Genomic DNA, 12,626 nt, shown 5'->3' with positions numbered 1-12,626 from the left:
TTCTAAGGGGGGGTGGCAACTAAGGATATTCTGGAAGCAGCTACTTGGAGTTCAGTGCATACTTTCTCTAGGCATTATCACCTTCCTATATACTCTAAGACTAGGGCTGGTTTTGCCACAGCTGTTTTACAAGGCATGTTGTCAGCTCCTGCTACTTTATAATTTGCCAGCCTCCCTTACCTCTGCTTTGGGATTCTACCCAATAGTCAGGACTGCAGCAATGGAAGACGAAGAACATAGTACAGTTTTGTACCTACCATAAATGTAGATGTTCGAGGATTCCATTGCTGCAGTCCAATTTACCCTCCCTCCTTCCCCTCTGTGTTTAGGGGTGGTTGTGTAGGTGAGTTTACATGCTTATATTTTATATATATATATATTGTTGTATATATTATACATGTTTTTGGTGCAGGTTGTTTTGGGACTTGTCTTTTGGGTCTTCTGACATCTGGGGCAAGAAAAGACTGAGGATATGACGTCGGTCATGCGCATTAGTACCCTGACGTACTGACGTCAGTCTAATGCGCCCTGACCGACGTCAGCCTTATACTCTGGTATTCGGGCCGACTGGGACGCGGACTATACCCAATAGTCAGGACTGCAGCAATGGAATCCTCGAACATCTACATTTATGGTAGGTACAAAACTGTACTTTACTTATCAAGTATCCATCTTTTACACACACGCACGCACACACACACACACACACACACACACACACACACACACACACACACACACACACACACACACACACACACACACACACATACATGCACACACACACAAAATATTTTGTGCTGTCCCCAATATTTTACAACACCCCTATTCCACTCCACACTTATCACGCTTGGTATATGTATAATTCTTTTTCTTTCTATTTTTAATATAATATTACAATCTCTTCCACCAGTCCATAATTTTATCATAAACATTTTATGTCCAGTACTTCTTAACATAAATTTTTTAAATGTCCTTTCAGAGTCTCTCTTTCCACCTCTGTTCAAAATTATACATGAATTTTCTTTTCTGTTTCCCCATTAAATGTTTTTGTCACATAACGATTTCATGGGTTACAGTCTTTCTTTTTTATATTCTCCAAGAAAAGTTTCCATTAAAAAAAATAGTCTCAAATATAATGTCACAAATTGTTGCTTTGTGAATAAGAATAAATTCTCTTACCTCAGGAGTAGCAGCTTAGAGGATAAAGCAGCTAGACTGACAATAAAAAATATCTCACAAATGACAGGAGATGGAAAAAGAAGTCCAAAATGCCATATAGAAAATACAATAATGGGAGAAAACTTAGTCCATAGAAGTACTTATTAGCCCTATGAATATGTCTGAACCCTGCTCGTTATTTACAAGCATTACATTGTCTTATAAGCACCTCTGTAGCAAGAGTGAGATCCATTTAAATGGTCTGTGCTGACACCTAGGTATATCTGTAATAAGAATGATGCTCATTCCCAAACATTATGCTGACTTCTGTGTACTGCTGTAATAAGTATGGTACTACACATCCGGTGGCATAAATGAAGTGAGCCCTGGCTACTTAGCTAGTTACCTGAGTTCAGATATTAAGCTAGAAATTAGAAGAGTGGGCCATGGGAGGTGAAATTCTGAAGCAGATAGCATGTCTTCCAATCTTGAAAGGACAGGAGAATTACCCTAGCAGTATTGCTGCCTGGTGAAGGCTGAAAATGCATTATATGACAAGCTATAAGGAAACACACAGCATTTAGTGCCTTACTATCTCAATACCTATTTGAGTGAAAATTGTTTAGCTATATGCTTCTATTTGGAGTGTGTTAACCCAAAGGTGTCTTTATTCTAAATTGATTACCTTGTCTCCTCTGTACAAGGGTAGCCCCTCTACAGACCCATGTAATTATAGACCCATCAACCTTAGTATCATCATCATCAACCCCCTTTTTCCCACTTTCTACATGGGTGCAGGTGGTCCAGTTGTTTTGTCAACTGTTACTATCTCTCTCTATTCAGTGCTACTCTCCTGCCTTCTTTGACATGCATGATTGACTCTGACAGGTCTTCTCTCACACAATCCATCTGCCTCTTACTGAATGCCCTCATTTCTTCTTGCCTTCTTCCTGTATGTCCCAAATTTTCTTCACCTGATTGTCTTCTGCTTTTTTGCACATGTGCCCAAACTACCATAATGTGTGCTCTTTGACCTTTTCTGCAACTGGAGCTACTTTGGCTTCTGCTCTTGTGTCCTCATTTATTCATCTGTCCCACAGTGTGAATCCTACCACCTGTTTCAGACACTTCATCTCCATGACTTTTAGCTTCCTCACCTGTTCTGCCTTTACTGCCCAGGTTTCTGTACCGTACAGTAGTATTGGTCACAGCACTATTTTGTACATCTAACTTTTCAGCTTATTTTGCATTCTTCTGTCATATACCACACTTGACACTCTGTGCCAATTGGCTGCAGTCCCTCAGATTCTAGCTTTAACCTCCTCATTCACACTTCCCTTCTCCTAAACCATCCTTCCCAGATACTTGAAGCTGTTAACCTGTTCCACTATTTTCCCTTCTATCTCAATTCTCCATTTCTGCTGAAATCCACAATTTGCTGCCGTTACAGATGTCTTATCTGTACTCAGTTTCATCCCATGTGCCTTCAGCTTTGCATTCCATTCCTCTAGCCTTTGCTGAAGTTCTTACTTAGAGTCTAAATGTAATGCCACATCATCTGCATAGAGCATCCTTGTTGATTTTTCCCCTCCAACCTGTTTGCTAATGTAGTCCAGCACCAGTATGAACAGCAATGGGCTCAGAGGTGAACCCTGGCGCATACCCTGTCCCACTGGGACCCCTCTGTGAGACCAAACACTGTTTGTACTTGAGTCATTGGGTGCTTGTACTGATCCTGCACTAATTCTACCAATATTTCTCGGACTTTAAACCACCACAGAACTGCCAACATCTGCTTTCTTGGGACCTTGTCATATGCTTTCTCCAAGTCTAGGAATGCCCAATCGGACTCTTTCCTCATCAATAGCTTCTTGTCAACTATCAGTCTCACTGCAAACATCAGGTCAGTTGTGCTGCATCCTGATCTGAATCCAAACTGCTCATCTCCCAGTCTTACCAGCCTTACATGCAAAGTCATAGAAAATACCACAACAGAGCTCACTTATCCCACTCAGTTTGGTTTTGTGAAGGGCAGGCCCCGTCTCCTGAAGCTAGTAAACTCTTTGAAAACAATACAGAGGCTGTGGTCTTCATGAACACTGCTTAGCTTGACGCAGAAGTGTAGCTGTCTCTACCAGCGCCCAGTGATGGTACCACAAACCAGCGATCCACTCCCCCAGCTCTTCAAGTGAGGACAAATAAAAAAAAAACACTCCACTGTATTAAGCCAATCTGTACATTTTAGATATTGGTTTAATACAGTCTGATCTACCCCCCCCCCAGCTCATCCATTCAGTACCAAAAAAAACTTGCTGTTCCTTCTACTGGCACATCAACCAGGTTGCCAGATGTATGACATGCCCCCCTTCCTGCCCCAGTCATTTGGGTCCCATGTCTGTGTCCTGCCCTGATCCTCTTTCACATTATGGAATATCTAACTATATGTGTAAAAAAATAGCTTTTAAACTGTAGTACACTGCTTGCTACAAATGTAGAAGGACTGAATTACTCAAATATGAACAGTGTTTGGTCTCATAGAGGGGTGCCCAGTGAGAATGGGTGTGCACCAGGTTTCAGCTTGGAGCCCACTGCTACAGTTTACTCCCTGCCTGCACAAATCCTAGCTTAAAAAATAAGTCTTCTTTTAAACTGAAGCAAACTGCTTGCTACAAATGTAGCAAACAGTTGCTACAGTTTATACCCAAAAATCCAAAAGAAACACCAAACTGTATACCAAAACAAGAAAAGCAGAGAAACCAATCCACATAAACTGTTTATTGTGTTTCTGTGGATTGTTTTCTCTGCTTTTCTTGTTTTTGTATACAGTTTATACCCAGGCTGCATGGACTGCTATGGCATTCATGTCCTAGTTAAAAAAAAAAACTTTTTCTATTAAAGTGTAGCAAACAGTTGTTACAGTTTAGACCACACACAGTGCACTGCAGAGCTCAGGTTTCACAGCAAATGCAATAATGTATTTTTAAAAGCTGGTATTGCACTAAAGAGAGAGAGAGATCATGATGAAGGATGGCCGATCGTGCCCCCCAATCCTTTCTGCCATGGACACTTGCTCCTCTCACCCCACCCTAGCTATTCTTTTGGTTTGACTTTGACAAGGCTTCTGTCAGCATCCCCCATGATGGTACTATTTGAAAAATTCGACAAACTTAAAGAAAACCTCAACTTTCTCTGCTAGATTGCAAATTGGCCATAAAAAAGATCCCAGGTTGTAAAAACTGCTGTCACCCTCTCTAAATATAAAATTGTAATTAGTGTAATTAGTGCTTGACTCAGTACTGGGCCCTTTCCTGTTTACCTTGAGAAAAGTAAGTACAAAAACTGTTTTCCTCTAGGTAACGAGGAAGGTTGAGTGCTATAGTAATTAGTAGCTTATTTAGTGCTTACAAGTTCTGAACAAGTGCTTGTTCAGAACTTGTAAGCACTTACTTTTCTCACTTGCTTAAAGAAAAACAGCTCTTGTACTCACTTTCCTCACTTATCTAGAGGAAAATAGTTTTTTATTCAGGCATGTCCAAGGGTCAGCTCCCAATGTTCTTCCCTGTCTATCTGATGAATCTGGGCATCTTGAGGAAATGTAGAAATTGCATCATGTACACAGACAACCCTTTCCTCCTACCACCCAACACAACAACCTGTGAGAGATGCACTTATCTAGCCAAACTGGAGGTAAAGCTCTCTCCAACCAAGACTGAACTTGACAGTCATGAGGAGAAGGTAAACATTTGCACCACACCACACTCACCACATAGTCTCACTAAATCTACACCACCAAAATCCACACATATAACACAAAAACATTCATGGAGGCTCTCAATAATAATTTGTCTAAGCAACAGAGACCTCCAAAGCAGAAACGCAAGCAACCTCCATACCCAACACAACCCAAATGACACATAGCCCACAGACTCAGTGTGCCACTCAACCACAGCCAATAAGGCAAAACAACGTACCCAACACACTAGTCATAGGTGACTCTATAGTCAGGCACACTGATGTCCCACTCACCAGGCTAAACAAGGAGAAGGTTACTGTCAGCTGCCTGTCGGGTGCCAGGATCCGCTACATAACCAACGCACTCAGGTCACTCCACAACAAATACAAATATGACTCTGTCATTGCCCATGTTGGTGTGAATGACCTGAGATGTACCTCCCTGGACTACATGAAAAGAGACATGGAAGAGCTCTCCGGTCTTGTAGCCCAGGCAGGTATGACCCTAGCCCTGAGAAGCATTCTGCCATCACCCAGAATGATACCACAGTACAAGGCAAAATGACTGACTTCAGCAATTGGCTAAGCTTCTGGTGTCATTCTAAGGGGATCCAGTATCTGTCTGCTTGGGATGACATGGTCGACAGACCATGATGCTTTGCCACAGATAGCCTGCACCTGTTGCCCCTGGGATTCTGGATACTGGCTAAAGCTCTTGCTGCCCCTATAGTGTGTTTTTTAGGCAAGGTTCAAATAACAAATTCACCACCATAACAGGAACAGGCAAGCAAAAATTGAGGGTAATGCTACTCAATGCTACAAGTCTAAATCACAAAATGCACCCACTCGAGGCACTCCTTAAAATGGAGAACATCGATATCTGTGCAGTGACTGAGACCTGGTTCAAGGCTCCAGAGAGTACCCCTGCACTACCAGGCTATAACTCATACCACACTTTTCGGCCATGTAACCTGGACTGAAACACCAAAGGCGGAGGTGTGTCCATATTCATTAAGGATATCCACACCTCCAGGCTAGTTACTCAGCATAATGCATCCGAGGTTATCCAAGTGCAACTAACTCTGGGAAAAACTGCAATCTAAATTGTAGCTTGCTACAGATACCCTACCATGCCCCAGGATACCCATGCCTCTTTTCTTGATGTACTAGAAAATATTAGGGTTCAACCAAACACCCTAATAATGGGCGACTTCAACTACCCCACCATTAACTGGGAAAACTACTCGTGTACCAACTCCTTAAATCAACGCTTTCTGGAATTCATAAACTCCAATGCCATGGATCAACTTATCCACACCCCCACCAGGGGCAACAATATCCTAGACATAGTCGTTACCAGCATGAGTGACCAGTGTTCCACACCTGAAATCAACTCCTCATTGGTCCTATCCGACCATAAGCTAATCACCCTTGATATCCACATCCTGCCCCCACCCTCCATTAAGGAAACCATGGCAAAAAAATTCTCCAAAGCCAACTTCATGCTTCTTAAGACAGAAGTGGTGAACTTCATGACATCCATACAGATGGACAATACAGTTACAACTGCTGAATCCTACGCAAATGCACTCTATAAGCACTTACACGAGTGCATGGATTATTCTAAACAGAACCAAGACGATATCCTCCAAAAAAGGAAGCCAATCTGGTGGTCCCCTGCCATAAACAAACTGTACAACAGAAGAAAGAAACTGTTGCAAAAGAGAGTAAAATTCCATGAGTGGAGGAGCTCCCTGGTCAGCCTCAGTAAGAAGCTGAGATCCCTTATAAGATCCTCCAAAGCTAGCTGTGAAAACAAAATCACCACTAATTCTAAGGACAACTACAAAGCATTCTATAGCTATGTCAAGAATCTCGATGGCAACACCCAGATCTGCTCTGAGTTACAGCACAACGGCATGAAAATTACAGACCCAACTGATATTGCCAACATCCTGGCAGATAGGTTCAGTGCTAACTTTACCCCCTCACCCCCTAAAGGGCCCATATCTATACAGGAAGAATGCAGAGTCCCTGTAATCACAACTATGCAGGTAAAAGCTGCACTCTTTAAAGCCAAAAATACAGCATCCATGGGACTGGACAACATCCCAGGCTGCATTTTACACGAACATCAGAATGAATTGGCTCCCCACTTAAGCACCATGTTCAATAATAGCCTCGCATCAGGCTTTGTGCCCACTGAATGGTGCACAGCAACAGTTATCCCACTCCACAAAGGGGGAGCCACCACTGATCCTGGGAACTATCGACCTATTAGCCTATTAGCCTGACAAGCCTGGTCTGCAAGGCCATGGAACGTATCATCATGGAACTCATAAACAAAGACATTGGTGACCTCCAAACTCTGGATCCCACCCAGTTTGGGTTTGTGAAAGGCAGATCATGCCTCCTGAACCTGATTGACTTTTTTGAGGCAGTCACCAAAGCCATAGATGAGGGTAAGGTGGTTCACACAGCCTATCTTGACCTCGCCAAGGATTTCAGCACCATTCCCCATTCTGGAATTATAGCTAAACTCACTAAACTAGGTATAAATCCCTACATCACAAGATGGGTTGCCAACTGGCTCACTGACAGAACCCACAATGTAAAAGTTGCAGACTCCAAATCTGACCTCAAAGCAGTGACAAGTGGAGTACCACAGGGTTCCATCCTGGGAACTCTCCTGTTTGGTATCTACTTCTCTGAAGTACAGGCTAACACAAAAGGCCTCTGGCTAATGAAGTTCAAAGATAACTGCAAACTAGGAGCCATAGTCAAGTCCCCAAATGATGTGGACATCCTAAAGAAGGGCCTCGCTGAGACAGAGCCATGGCCTCAAACTCAATGCCAAAAAGTGTAGTGTCATCCCCTTTGGTAAAAACTCTGTACCCATGAACTACCACATAGGCAGCAATCTACTTAACACCAAATGTGTGATAAGAGACCTTGGGACCCAGGTGGACTCTCCTTTGATAGTCACATCGCCACAGTAGCCAGGAAGTCCTTCTACGTGGCACCCCTCATCATAAAAGGGTTCTCATCCAGGAAAACAGAGGTCATTGTTCCCCTCTACTCGACACTCATTAGACCCATTATAGAGTACAATACCCCTTTTGGAATATACCTCACAAGATATCTGCAGCAGCTGGAAAGGCCACAGAAGTACCTCACAAAGAGGATTACTGGCCTCAAACAAATGCCCTACACTGACCGCCTCAAAATACTCCAGCTTTACTCTGTAGCATATCGCCTACTCTGAGGTGATCTCTGCCTAACATATAAAGCTATGTCAAACCCAGAGCTGTTGGACATGCTACACCTAAAGAAATCCCAATCCATCCGAGCGACATGCTCTAGGGACCTAATTCTTGTCACCACAATGCTTATAAGAGGTGGCAAAAACATTTAAGTGTGTCTGCTTAAAGTTGTATATAACTAGGCATCTTATGGTTTCTTTGGTAGCTTGTCTAGTATTGTTCTTATGCTCCTATATTCCTATGAGTTGTTGTTTTGTGTTAAATCTCAGAGAAAATATGTGACAGGAACAACCACTTTAAAGTGCATTTTTCTATTTCTTTGTGGTCTTGAAGGTAGTACATACAAGTAAGGGTGGTGTGAGAAGAGTAAGAGTGGGGCTTGGCCTCCTACAAAATCAAACAAATTGTGTGCTATTTCATTTAGATTTAACTGTTGCTACAGATAGTTTGCCTTTTACAGTGATACTGCCATGGTGTTTCAGTTCACTGTGTTACACTTGCTGTGGTATATTGGATTCAGGGCAGGCTGAAAGTATGTGGGAGCACACCCTAGAAGAGCTACCAGGGAACATTGCCTGGGAGCCAATGTGGTGATAGGTAATGACTTTTCTAGGGTATTCAATCATAAATGATGACCTTTGGAGTCTCACTGCACCATCACAGTGAATAGCAGTAGAGTTCCAATGAAAGTAGCTGTGTTAAGGGCTGACAGTGAGTAGCAGAAGGAGAAGAGAAGGACTAGGAGTCTAACAGACATAAGAGGAGCACACAAGGAGATAAATAAATACATATAAAATTAAGACTGACACAGAATTGAGCTGACTTCTATACACAATTCTAGTAAGTCTGACACAGACATAATGCTGAGTTCCAGGTACTCATAAGAATGCTGATGCATTTCAAGCATAGTGTTGTTACTTCAGTAATAATACAGATAAGGATGTTACGTGACATACTGTATTATTACTACAGTAATAAGACTGATAAAGGCATTACTTGACGTATTGCTTTATTACTACAGTGATAAGACTGATGCAGATGCTACTCCACTTTTAGGCAATAATACTGACAAGTGCTATGCTGAAATTGAAGTTCTGTTAAACTGATAGCCAACGACATTCATAGGTTCTATACTGACTTTGAGATACTAATACACACAGACACTGTGCAGGGTACTTTTGTTAAAACAGAAATCTAAATGTGTTATTTCATTAAGGAGTCATTTGCATATATTCCATGGGCTTCTATTACAGGAGGTTTAATCTACTACATAGTTATGCTGGGGCCACTCCTTATTGGCATTTGTTTCTCTGAAATTAAGACCAATGCAAGGGTCTGTGGTGACCAAATTTTCAGATGTTTGCAAACTAGGAACAGTCATAAAGTTCCACAATCTAACAAATACCCTCCAAAAAGGCCTGACACAGACTAATAACTGGTGCCAGAGCCACTGTCTAAAATGTAATGCAAGACATACATAATAGTATCCTTTCTGATGACGGAAACCCCCTGGAAACCACCACATTGATAATACACCCCTAAGAGTAGACCCAGTGACTGGGGAGTTCAGAAACATGTAGACAGTAACCTGGCCTTTGACTAGCATGAGTCTACAGAAGTAAGGAAATTATTCTATATTGCTCAACTTATAAACAAGGGTATGGCATTTAGGTCCAAGGATGTCTTTTTTCACTGTATTCAGCCCTTATCAAACCAATCACAGAGTACAATACCCCCTTTGGTATGTACCTGACCAGGCATATGCAACAACAGGAGCATCTGTAGAGCTTCCTTATCAAAATAATACATGGCCTGAACAACATGTCCTAGTCAGACTGCCTCAAAGCCCTGTTGCTGTACTCAGTATCCTACAGATTGCTGATAGGTGATCTATGTCTGGCCTACCAAGCATCCTCTTATCCCAGTCTGATGGACCTGTTACACATCCACAAAACAAATAGCATTACTATAACTCAATCTACATACTTAAATTTCATCTGCAACATAAATAGGACATGTTGAATGGATGGTATGTCTCACAGAGACTACCTCTTCACTGGAACAAGCTTCCCATCCAAATGAAGTAGAATTCTTTCTTAACCCATTTCAAGCTTAACATTTACCTTTGGATGGGGAATTAGAAATTTACATCTGGTCTGACACGTAAGTCTATAGTAGACAGAGGCAGCCGATAAATGCTTGACCACCCATGCCCAAGCCTAAATATACCTCTTAAAAATAACTTGTCAGATACATTTGGGAAGCATGGCTAGGCTTACAAAGGCCCCCTGGGGTTGTTAGCCTTGTAATCACCTATGAAACTATGAACTAACATGGTGCACATTTAACAAAATAGGCCAAAATTAACATTAATAAGAAGTACACAGTATACATCTTCAAAACAGAATCCTGTGGCACCCTGTAAGTCAAAAGGTTGGGGAAGAAAAATTAATACTAGCGCCACCCTCTGTCAATGCCCTTGGATGCAAGAGGCACAATCCCATGCTCAACTGTGTCAAAATATAATTTTATATACTGTGGAAAAGATTAATTCATGGACTTATTTTTCCAGATTTGCATTCCCTGATTGCCTTTTAAATAGAAAATTATTAGTGGTGTGGTTTCTGTTTATACATCAGCAGTGCCTCCTGCAAAAACACATATATGTTGGCTTTGTTGAGTTGATGCTTCAAAGGATTTATTTAATTTTTTTTAAAGTCTCAGAGAAATACAGTGAATGCCTTTGAGGTCCTAATATGAATTAGGATTCCTAATGAACATGGCTGAAGTGAGGAGTAAACAACTAACCAGGAAGCCAAAGAGCAGAACAAATTAATCCAACAATGGTAGAAACCACTCCAATTCACAGTTGTTGTAGAAAGAAACAATCCTTTATTGGTTAAACCACTGCAATTCATGGTTAAGTGCTTTCATCCAAATGTAGACTTCTTCAGAACCGAGGTCTCTGAGGTAAAGACATTAACTATTATGCCAAATCCTGAAAAAAAAATTGAAGTATTTAAATGTTTTCTCCTGAGTTGATGCATACACATCAGATCTGTGGGTGAAGCCGTTTCTATCTAGCATTAGAGATACACACACACACACACACACACACACACACACACACACACACACACACTAGATACCCACTGCTGGATTCAAACACTTACCTGTTTAATTACACAATCTACAGTACATTGTATCAACCTCAAGTACCACATGTTCTCACCCTGAGAGAGACATGAAAAATGACAAAGTCTATCATGCAGAATAGTGTAATGTATTACTGTTTATTAACGCCATTAAAACACTGAATGCTGGGTTTAGCAGCAATATTTTTATTAAGGACTACCAATCTGGTAATCATTTTCTGAATTTTTATACAGTAGTACATTTTATAATTGCTTTACAATTTGTGCATTTTGTGCATTCTGTTTCTTGACTTACCTATATATAAACACAGTATGTAGAAGATCCTACGGTCCCGATTAATCTGTTTGTATTTTTATGCTTATTGTTTGAATTGCATATTATTTAAATGTTAACCAAGGATAATATACAGACGGCAGTATCTTAATTCCTTCAATGAGCTATAACCATTGCACAGATGATCAGTGTTACCTACAGTTTTGTTAGAACTTTTGGCTTTCTGCAGTTAGTTTGTTAGAAGTGTGAAAAGTTATTATTTAAGACTAGTACTGCATTTTATTTATTTGTTTCATTGAATATTACTTGAATATTGTGGCCTTTGTCTTTCTGCAGTTAGTTTCCCACCCTCCCTTCTGTTCTTGTGGTGTTGATCTTAGTGGCTTTGGAATTGCCCGCCCCTACTGTAAATTTGTTTTTATGATGAAGAAAACATAGCTGTATTGCTGAAGACTCCGAGCATAAATGTAGAAATGTAGTAGGAAAAAATCCTCGGTTCCACCACAGCTGTAAAAATGTTAAAAACAAACTTTAATCTTCAGTAAAAACAACAAAAACAGGAGCACAGTAAAATTCCCTGATAAACGCTTTCGGCTTACTAGCCTTTATCAGATCATATGTCTTAGCTGTGCTCACCCTGAATTTAAAAACAGAATAAACCAATCAATTTCCAGACACATAGTCATAACCAATGAAATCTCATTAGTTTGCATACAGCATATCTCCTGTGTCTTGATGTGAGCCAATCATTACTGTATCTCAGGGTATCAAATGTCTGGTATCTTAGTGACAGAACTATCCAATAGCAACAAAGTTAATGATTTGCATACAGCATAAATCCTGCTTCTTGTTATAGCCAATCATATTTATGCCTTCAAATATCCAATCTACAATTTTCTTATCCTTTAGCTATCCAATAGCATCGAAGGGACTGAATTCCTTTGGTTGCCAGAACATATTGTTATTCAGTTCATTCAACAATGTGCAGTACTTCACAGAAGCTAATACAGCTGATACAGTTTTATAAGTGCAATAGTATTG

Source organism: Protopterus annectens, chromosome 14.part0 (genome assembly GCF_019279795.1).
Source record: "Protopterus annectens isolate FY-2018-M chromosome 14.part0, PAN1.0, whole genome shotgun sequence".
Taxonomy (NCBI): Eukaryota; Metazoa; Chordata; order Ceratodontiformes; family Protopteridae; genus Protopterus; species Protopterus annectens.
Note: the sequence above shows the minus strand (reverse complement) of the source record.